Here is a 10656-nt window from a genome sequence, read left to right as displayed (position 1 = left end):
AAAGCCTTAAAACCTGTAACGCTCACCCCATTAAATGAGACCTTGACAACAGAACTTTTGCTTGGTCTCCCTCTTCTCTTCACCCCCATTTGGCCTACAGGTAGAAAGCCTCTTCGGGACCCTGAATAACTGGACCTGCTGGACGGGTCAACATTTCAAATGTTATTCCCTTTCCTGTTTTTCCCAGCCATAATCCCCCTATTCCATCTCTTTCCCCTTCTTCTATAAGGGTGTTCCCCCTCCCCAACCATCCCCCATTCCCGCCCCCCCCCCAACATTCCCCTGCCCTGGAGGGATCCAGTCTTGGCAGTACCACAGGCTTCTCCTCCCTTTGGTACCCAACAAGGCCATCCTCTGCTACATATGCAGCTGGAGCCATGGGTCTGTCCATGTGTAGTCTTTGGGTAGTGGTTTAGTCCCCGGGAGCTCTGGTTGGTTGGTATTGTTTGTATGGGGTTGCAAGCCCCTTTAGCTCCTTCAATCCTTTCTTTGATTAAGAGGATTCTTTTTAACATAGAGCTTCTTTTTCAGCATTTTCCTGGTCTCTGACTTTAAACATGTGGGAAAAAGGTCTTTTCCTTGACAATCCACTGTGGGGCAGCTGACCCTGAAAAGCAGCCTGGTCCCTGGTTGAGCTAAAGCTAGAAGCCCTGGAGACTCTGAAGGGATGGTAGGAACTTCGCCTGCTCCTGGGCACCAGGCCCCTGTCAGTAGCAGTAGCCTCCATAGATTTGTGGCCATCAGTCATGTAAGGGCAATGCCCCAAGCCCCTCCACATGTAGATGAAGAAAAGGATATGACCTATGTTCACATAAGGCTCCAGACAGAGATTGTCATTCTAATGAGGTATGCAGAGGCCTGGAGGGCCCAGCCAATAAGCTTTCCTTCCCAGACATTCCTCCTTGCAAAAGGTATTTACTCTCAGACCCACACTGAGAAATGGGGTATGAATTATGCATCCATCCATTTTCCACCATGACAACAAATATTTTAAAGCCATGACTATCTCTTTTCATTGGGATCTGTCATGGGGAGCCATGGAGAAGGCCTTCACCTACAGAGCTGACATCTAGTTTGTCATAGAAGGCCTCTCTGCACTCCCAGCCACAACTGCAACCATGCTCAAGCTGCTCCCCTTCAAGCCTAGGACCCTTCCCCTGGGACCAGCCAGAGCTCACCCCCACCCCGCCCCCCTGTCCCAGGCTAGATCCAGTCGGTTGGGCCCAGATTCCTTCTCAGCTCAGCTGTGACTTCCAGCAGAGACTGGGTGTCCAAAAGCCTGGGAACCACACGTCCCCCACCCCCTTCGCAGGCTGGCAGATCCCCTAGCCAGCTCTAGCTGTCCTATGCCTCAGACTGCGCTTTCCCAAACCCTCGAAGTGTCCTGGGGCTTCCCTTTGGCCTAATACCCACCCAGTGATGGCGTGGGGTATGTGCAGTCAAACTTCTGTGTTCTGCCTTGCCAAGTAGTCACACCCTGCGCTGGAGCATGGGGTCCTCACAATCCTACAATCCACATTCTTTCTATTTTTGTGCCCCACCTGTGTCTTTTATTCCCCTTCCCGGAGACCTTAATAAGGGTAGCGAGCTAGTTTTCTTGGCATATTTTCTCTGCCAAACAGATTAGTCCATTATTCCTATATTTAACTTGGTTAAAATTCTCAGGGCACAGATTGCAGACGATTAATGGCAAGGATACCACACAGGTGGCTTCTAGGCTGGTTCTTAACACAGTTTTTGATCCCCCTTGACATTTCATGGGCTACACCTTCATTGTCAATATTTATGCTGGACTTCTGGACTTTCAATCTCTGACCAGAACAGACCAGTAAGGGCTACTTATAGCACTGGAGGGATTTTCTAGTCCAAAGTCTCAAACTCTCCCACATTTCACACAGTAAGGCTCATCACATCATCAAATCTATTTCTGCATACCAATGCTCTGGATTGGTGATTTTTCTTATTGCTATGACAAAATATCTAACGTGAAGCAGTTTAAGGGAGGGACAATATATTACAGTTTACAGTTTTAGGTGATACGTTCCATCATGACAAGAAAGAAATAGTAGTGTGCAGGAAAAGAACACGAACCCAGGTGGTCACCTGCAGTCAGGAAGCAATGAGAGAGGAATACTGGTGCTCACTTTCTCTTCTCATTTTTATTGAGTTGGACCATGAGAGAAGATCTCACCTGCATTAATTTTAATTAATTAATTTAATTTTTTAAACTAATTAATTTAAATTTAATTAATCTAGAAAACCCTTCACAGATATCCCCAGACATTTGTCTCCAAGGTGATTCTAGATCCTGTCACTTTTATAATCAATATAAACAATCATACTTACTGTGTATGAATGGTCAGTTTATTATTTTGAATTAATTGGGACATTTGTAGTTTTCTATTGTAAAGATTTTAAACTTATTTTATTAAAATCTAATAATAACTGCCTGGTATGCAGTCATTTTGTGATTACTATTATATTCTTGTAGAAGTTATTGATACACAGACATATAAATGAAGCAGATAGGTAAATAGTAATAATAGAATGAGGATAATTCAATGTTAATTATTAATATATTTTCTAGTTCCAATTTTATCTAAATAGATATTCTAGCTTTCAAACTGCTTCTAGAAGTTTTCTTTTCCTTTCATGCTAATTGCATGCTAGTGAAACCAGTTTCTGCACTGCATTGGTTGAGCGGTCCTAACAGCTCACATTTAGCTTTAACCTTCAAAATCTCAAAAGTGACACTGAGGTAAGTCCTTACAAGAGTTGACTAAATGGGAGTGAGTTCGGGCATGTTCTAAGTACTCCAGGAGGTCAATAGGGCATACAAAGCAATAGTGAGGATTCATGCCTAGCAGAGGACCACTCTGTCTCCTTCCCACACCCACCAAACAGGCAACTTCAATATATCTCAAACTCTTCATTTCTTGACCATTCGAGTCTACCTCTTCTTATGTTTCCCATATTAGAGACTTAGGAGAGAAAGATTAAGTGCCAGTCGTTCAGCTCCTAAGCAACAGACTGTCTGCATCTTCCCATGGAAGCACAGGAGTGACACTAAATTTCTGAAGGTTCAAGCATTCTTACAGAAAAAAGTGAATATAAGATTTATAGAAAACTATCATGAAGAAAGGATTCATATTTTATCTCTAGGGTACCTGCTTAAAGAAATAAAACTGCTTGAAGAAATATATGTATATTCATGTATATATGCATATATAAAGAAAATAAGCATTTAAAACAGATTAAAGTAAGAACAATTAGGTGTTAGGTAAAAGGCACAACATATCACTAATTCTTTAATTACAAACAAATACTTCAACACCTATGTTCTGCCATATATATATACACATATATATACACATATATATATGTTTAAAATGGTGTTTAAAGTAATAACTTGACTATAGAAACACTAATTTCCAACAAATATTGTATTTTTGATCTTCCATAATTAGATGATCTTTTTGGCAGGAAGATTTCCTTCCAATAAACAGATTTTCTTTTTTCATGTGTGTATGTGTGGGGGTGGCAGAGGAAGAGGGAGAGGGAGAGAAGGGGGAGAAAGAAAGGTGTCATTCCTTCAGAGAGATAAAAATAAGTAAGCTCTTCTATATTCTAATTCATTATAACCTAAGTTCACAATCTTAGGGAAAGATGTTATCCCAGACACATGGAGGTGCTGAAAACCAAATTTACAAATATGATATAACAAATTATGTACCTCCACGATTTTCTTTCTTTTCCCAGATCAATTCCCACTGATACACTAATTGTCAGTCCAGTCCAAGTCATATGATGGTGGATTTTTTTTTCTTATTTTCTTGGATATTTTTAAACTTACATTTTAAATGTTATTCCCGTTCCCCGTTTCCCATCCAGAAACTCGCTAACGCCTCCCCCTCCCCCTGCTTCTATGAGGGTGCTCCCTCACTCACCCAACCACTCCCCCCACCTCCCTGTCCTGACATTCCCCTACACTGGAGCATTAAGCCTTGACAGGAACAAGGGCCTACCCTCCCATTGATGCCCAACAAGGACATTCTCTACTACACATGTTGATGAGCCATAGGTCCATCCTTGTGTACTCTTGGGGTTTAGTCCATGGGAGCTCTAACGGGGGTGGGGGGTTCTGGTTGGTTGATAATTGTGTTCTTCTTATGGGGTTGCAAACCCCTTGAGCTACTTCAGTCCTTTCTCTAACCTCCATTGGGGACCTCATTCTCGGTTTAATAGCTGGCAGTGAGCATTCGCCTCTGTATTTGTCATGCTCTGGCAGAGCCTCACAGGAGACAGCTATATCAGGCTCCCGTCAACAAGCAATTCTTGGCATCTGCAATATTGTCTAGGTTTGGTATCTGTATATGGGATGAATCCCCCAAGTGGGGCAGTCTCTGGATGGTCTTCCCTTCAGTCTCTGCTCCAAACTTTGCCTCCATACTTCCTCCTGTGAGTATTTTTGTTCCCCCTTCTAAGAAAATCTGAAGCATCCACTCTTTGGTCTTTGTTCTTCTTGAGCTTCATGTAGTTTGTGAATTGTATCTTGGGTATTCCAAGCTTTTTGGCTAATATCCACTTCAGTGAGTGTATGCCATGTGTGTTCTTTTGTGACTGGGTTATCTTACTCAGGATGATATTTTCTAGCTCAATCCATTTGCCTATGAGTTTCATGAAGTTGTTGTTTTGAATAGCTGAGTAGTACTCCATTGTGTAAATGTATCACTCCTCTCTTGAAGGGCATCTTCATCTTGAAGGATTCTTGTATGTTTATGTGCATCTCTCTTGTTTAGGTTAGGAAAGTTTTCTTCTATAATTTTGTCGAAGATAAATACTGGCTGTTTAAGTTGGGAGTCTTCGCTCTCTTCTATACCTATTATCCTTAGGTTTGGTCTTCTCATTGTGTCCTGGATTTCCCGGATCTTTTGGATTACGAGCTTTTTGCATTTTCTTTGACAGTTGTGTCAATGTTTTCTATGGTATCTTCTGCCCCTGAGATTCTCTCTTCTATCTTTTGTATTCTGTTGGTGATGTTTGCCTCTATGACTTCTGATCTCTTTCCTATCTCCAGGGTTGTCTTCCTTTGTGATTTCTTTATTGTGTCTATTTTTATTTTTAGATCCTGGATGGTTTTGATCAATTCCTTCACCTGTTTGGTTGTGTTTTCCTGTAATTCTTTAAGGGATTTTTGTCTTTCCTCTTTAAGGGCTTCTACTGGTTTACCTGTGTTGTCCTGTATTTCTTTAAAGGAGTAATTTATGGCCTTTTTAAAGTCCTCTATCACCGTCATGAGATGTGATTTTAAATTTCAATCTTGCTTTTCTGGTGTGTTGGGGTATCCAGTAGTTGCTGTGGTGGGAAAACTGGACTCTGATGATGCCAAGTAGTCTTGGTTTCTGTTGCTTACGTTATTGTTCTTGCCTCTTGCCATCTGGTTATCTATGATGTTAGTTGGTCTTGTTGTCTCTGCCTGGAGCTTGTCTCTTCTGTGGTCCTGTGAGCCTGTGAGCCTGTGAGCCTGTGATCTTTGGAGTGAGAGCCCTCTTGCTCCTGACAGATCAGCTCTCTGCAGGCAGGTTTTGTTTTGAGGGTTGTGAAACTGCCCAGCTCTGGGCACAGATGGAGACAGGAAGTGTCCTATCCCAGGCTGCCCTGGGTTTCTTGAGCCCTGTGCACTCCCGGCAGGTCTCTCTCTGGACAGTCAATGGAGAGAAAGTGGGGTCCCACCTGTGGGCTGTGGACTTAGGAGCCCTCCTGCTCCTGGAAGACAAGCTCTCTTTAGGAAGGATTTGTCTGAGGGCTGTGAGACAGCTCCAGCTCTGGGCACAAATGGAGACTGGAAGAGTCCTGTCCTAGGCCACTCTGCAGGTCTTGCCTGTCCTGTATTTCTTTAAGGGAGTTATTTATAGTCTTCTTAAAGTCCTCTAACATCATCATGAGATGTGATTTTAAATCAGAATCTTGCTCTTCTGGTGTGTTGGGGTAACCAGGACTTTCTGTGGTGGGAGAACTGGGTTCTGAAGATGCCAAGTGGCCTTGGTTTCTGTTGCTTAGGTTCTTACACTTGCCTCTCGCCATCTGGTTATCTCTGGTGTTAGCTGGTCTTGCTGTCTCTGATAGTGGCTTGATTTTCCTGTATGTCTGTGTGTCCTTACTCCTCAGAGTCCACCCCTCTCCTGGCGGGATCTGGGTACAGAGAGCTGAGACAAAGGGTCAGCTCCGGGCATAGTTGAAAACTGGAAGAATCCTGGCCCAGACTGCTCCTCTTATCCTGTGTCCTGAGGGCTCTAGGAGAATCCCACAGAGCAGAAATGGTAGCATTACCTGTGCTCTCAGGTGTGTCAGCACTCGTGGAAGATCAGCTCTCTGCCAGCAAGAACAGGGCACAGAGAGCTACAACCCAGTGTACCGGCTAATTTTGTGTGTTAACTTGACACAAGCTGAAGTTATCACAAAAAAAGGAGTCTCAGTTGTGGAAATGCCTTGATGAGACCCAGCTGTAAGGCATTTTCTCAACTAGTGGTCAAGGTGGGAGGACCCAGCCCATTGTTGGTAGTGCCATCCCTGGGCTGGTGGTCTTGGGTTCTATAAGAAAGCAAGCTGAGCAAGCCTGGGAAAGAAAGCCAGTAAGAAATATCTCTCCATGGTCTCTGTATCAGCTTCTGCTTCCTGACCTTCTTGAATTCCAGTCCTAATTTCCTTTAGTGATTAACAGCAATGTGGAAGTGTAAGCTGAATAAACCCTTTCCTCCCCAACTTGCTTCTTGGTCATGATGTTTGTGCAGGAATAGAAACCCTGACTAAGACATACAGTGTCAGCTCTGGGCACAGACAGAAAACCGGAAGGCACCTGTTACCTCCACAACTTTCTCTAAATGACTACCCCAATGAAAGTATTTTCTCCTACACCAAAACAGTACTTTATTTTTGTACATGTTGACTCATTATTGCTCCCAAGTAATAATAGTAATAATAATAATAGTAGTAATGTAGTGGTGAGTTTAGCTAACTGCTTTAGTGTCCCAATCGGTTGCACGCGTGCACCCGCCCAAGACCAATCTGAGTTTGCGAATGAAACACACACACACACACACACACACACACACACACACACACACACACACACTGATACACCAGTTAATTTAAATATGCATTGACTAGCTTAATGGTTGGATGCTTCTAATCTTACTATTAACAAATACTTCCCTCAGGTACTCCTGAGCTAACATCCTTTAAAATCTATATTTCATCTCTGCTGTCCTAAATAAAATTGGGGAAATGGCCCTTATGGTCACTCCCTGATTCTCATATGATGGAGGTCTTGTCTTTCTTCTTCCCAATCATAGTGATCTCCCTTCTTCCTCTCTTCCAGTTCCTAGTCCCTGCAAATCTAAAACTTCTCCTTTTCTCTCTTTCTTTGCCCAGCCATTGAACATTGGCTCTTTATTGATTGATAAAAAAACCAATTTGGGACAAGGACCTTCAGCTTTTGGACAGGCAGATTTCTAATTAATTCAAAGCATTAGAACACACACACACACACACACACACACACACACGCACACATATAATACTAAGTGTACAAGATGAAGCATCAGGAAAATAAATTTCTAAAATTCCATATCCATGTTTCAAAGCTGCTGGATCCTAGTCCATTTATGAATGCTAAGGTGGCCAGTATCACGTGCAGTATATGAAAGCTACACTATTTGATTAGCTTAACAATTCTGCATAAATCAGATCAAGCAATGTGTCAACCTGTAACAGATTGTGCACTTGAACTGAACATTACAATATATTCACTCCTTTGAACTTTACATCATAATTTGAAGTAAAAAAATGAAGCAAATCCTAACAGTATATACAAAAACAGCTTTGCACTTACAAAGGATTGTTTCCAATACTGATTAATTCACTCAGCTAACTCATTGGTTTATGTAACTTTATTGTAGAAAAATAAATCAATTACTAGGAGAGCTATTAGTTGATCACTCATCCATTGAAAACTTGCATCATTTATTTAGTGTGATATTAAATAGTATTGGAAGATATATTAATAACTCCAAGCCTCCAAACTATTTAAATGAAAATTACAAAATGTTTGAGGCTCTATTTTGGAATACAGCGGGGTGTGACTTCCAATTTCCATTCTCCATAGAACAAGAACAGGTCATTCCTTTATTGACATGCATAAAATACATCACATGTCTGTTCTGCTGATGCTATAATTCAATACCACTTCTCCAGTCAAATCAGTCATGAGCATAAAGTATATCTTGTAACCTCAAATCTCTAAGATTGGGTGCTGCTAGAATAATGCTGTTTCCTTTGATGTGACAGTTGAGCATCCATTTCCCTCACCCTCAGATGGTTTCTTCAGCATGTTAGAGCAATGAGAATTGGTTTAGTCTCATAATCAAGTTAGAGTGAAGATGTTGGCCACATAATCTACCTCCTCCAGTTTTTTCTTTTTTAAATCTCAATCTTGGACAATTGTTCTCTTGTAACTACTTTATAGTTTGTAAAATCAGTTATTATCCAAGGCTTAAATAACTTAAGTCTTCTCAGGTAAGCACATGAATGAATGGGGGGAGATAAACAAAATTTAAAATTAAAAAAATGAGGTCAAAAAAGGTGCAGCAGTTTAAAGTTCATTCCAGCTGTAATGCAAATTATTCTGACTTTAAGGCAGCGTCACATGGCATACTTCTGAGTCTATTCCTGAGATATTCTGTTGTACTTACCTCTGTCTGTTTCAGAGATCCATGCAGGCTCTCGCACTAGGATGTCATCTGGGTTTGGATCAGATAGCAGTGAACAAATGGATAGAAGAAATTTAGAAACTAGTTAAAGCCAGAGACACTGTGATCTGAGAATATCAAGACAAATGCTGCCATTACTGTTGATATTTAGATGATAAATTTTTATTGTTTTCATAGGTGGTTTGAAGGGGTAGTGTGTAAGAAAATGAATTGTCAAAAAGAATGCACCACCTTGACAGGGGCTGTCATTAAGTCCCATAATCGTGGCTTGCCAATGAAACATGTCATCTCCAACTGGACCTGCAAAACATTGTGCTGGAGGGTCATAAGCCAAATCACTAAGTCCCTTATTAATTTCTTTCAGTGCCATAGTCTGTGCTTTTTGCCAGGCCCCTCACTATCCTGATGTGTACTCAAGGTCCAGCCAACATGCTTGATTATTCCTGCAGCAGGGAAGGATTGCCTCTTTTTCTCACACCAGCTCTGCCAGACATAGGCTCTTGGGATGGAGCTCCAGGTATTCAATGACTTATGGTCAGTTTTGTGCTCTCTTTCTAGCTTTGATGAAAGGATTTTTTGATTCATGTACATAATTCTATAGGGCTTATTCGAAATAACTAGTATTCCTGAATAAATTTGAATCAATCCTGTTTCTTCTTCTTCTTCTTCTTCTTCTTCTTCTTCTTCTTCTTCTTCTTCTTCTTCTTCTTCTTCTTCTTCTTCTTCTTCTTCTTCTTCTTCTTCCTCCTCCTCCTCCTCCTCCTCCTCCTCCTCCTCCTCTTCTTCTTCTTCTTGCTAATTTATTTACTTAATGACTTTACATCCTCCCTCCTTTCCTCACAGTCCCACTCTCACTCCCCCTTCCCCCTTCCCCATGGGTACCAATCCTCCCTGGCACATCAAGTTAAAATAGGATGAGGTGCATACTTTCCCACTGAGGTCAGACATGGCAACACAGCTAGAGAAAAGGGCTCTGAAGGGAGGCAACAGAATCAGAGTCTTATCTCTCTCCCACCCCATCACACCCCCAACCCTACCTGTTTTACTTGTTATGGGAACATCATGGAGACCATGCTACACATCTACTACGTATGTGTAGGGGGCATAGGTACAACCCATGCATATTTTTGGTTTGTGGTTTAGTTTCTCGAAGCTCTCAAACATCCAATTAAGTTGACTCTGTTCATCTTTCTGTGGAGTCTCTATCTTTTCATGTCTCTCAATCCTTTCCCCAACTCACTCACACACAACACTCTCTAAGCTCTATCTACTGTTTGGCTGTGGGTCTCTACATCTGTTTCCATTGGCTGTTAGGTGTAGCTGCTCATATGTCAGTTGTGCTAGGCTTCTGTCTGTAAGCATAACAGATTATCATTAATAGTGTCAGGGGTTGACTATCCCCTATGGGTGAGTCTCAAGTTGGTCCAGTCATTGTTGGGGCATCTACTCAATCTTTGCTCCATCTTTATCTCTGTACATCTTGTAGGCAGGGCAAATTTTGGGTCAAAATTTTGTGGGTGGGTTGGTGTCCCCTCCCACCGTTGGAAGTCCCCCTGGCTATATAAGGTGGCCACATCAGCTTCTACCTCCCCTGCTGCTAGGAGTCTCAGTTAGGATCATCCCCTTAGACTCCTGGGAACCTCCCCAGTCCCAAGTCTCTAACTTGTCCCAGAGATGCCCCTCAACCATTTCCCGTCTCTAAGCCCTCTCAACTTCCCTCCCCATACTTGATTTGCACCTCCATTCCCCTACCCATACCCTCTCCCACCCAGTTCCCTCTCTCCCTCCACCTCTGATGTCTATTTCATTTCCTCTTTCAAGTTAGATTCATGTATTCTTCCTTGGGCCCTCTTTGTTACTTAGCTTCTTTGGGTCTGTTAATTATAGC

General features: G+C 42.2%; 1 pseudogene; it reads right to left on the bottom strand.

The window, feature by feature from the left end:
- Positions 1 to 8700: 8700 nt before the first annotated feature.
- Positions 8701 to 9138, bottom strand: Ube2d3-ps1 (ubiquitin-conjugating enzyme E2D 3, pseudogene 1; annotated as a pseudogene).
- Positions 9139 to 10656: the final 1518 nt, after the last annotated feature.

Source organism: Rattus norvegicus, chromosome X, assembly GCF_036323735.1.
Source record: "Rattus norvegicus strain BN/NHsdMcwi chromosome X, GRCr8, whole genome shotgun sequence".
In the NCBI taxonomy this organism is placed as follows: domain Eukaryota; kingdom Metazoa; phylum Chordata; class Mammalia; order Rodentia; family Muridae; genus Rattus; species Rattus norvegicus.
Note: the sequence above shows the minus strand (reverse complement) of the source record. Positions and strands in the feature narration are given on the sequence as shown.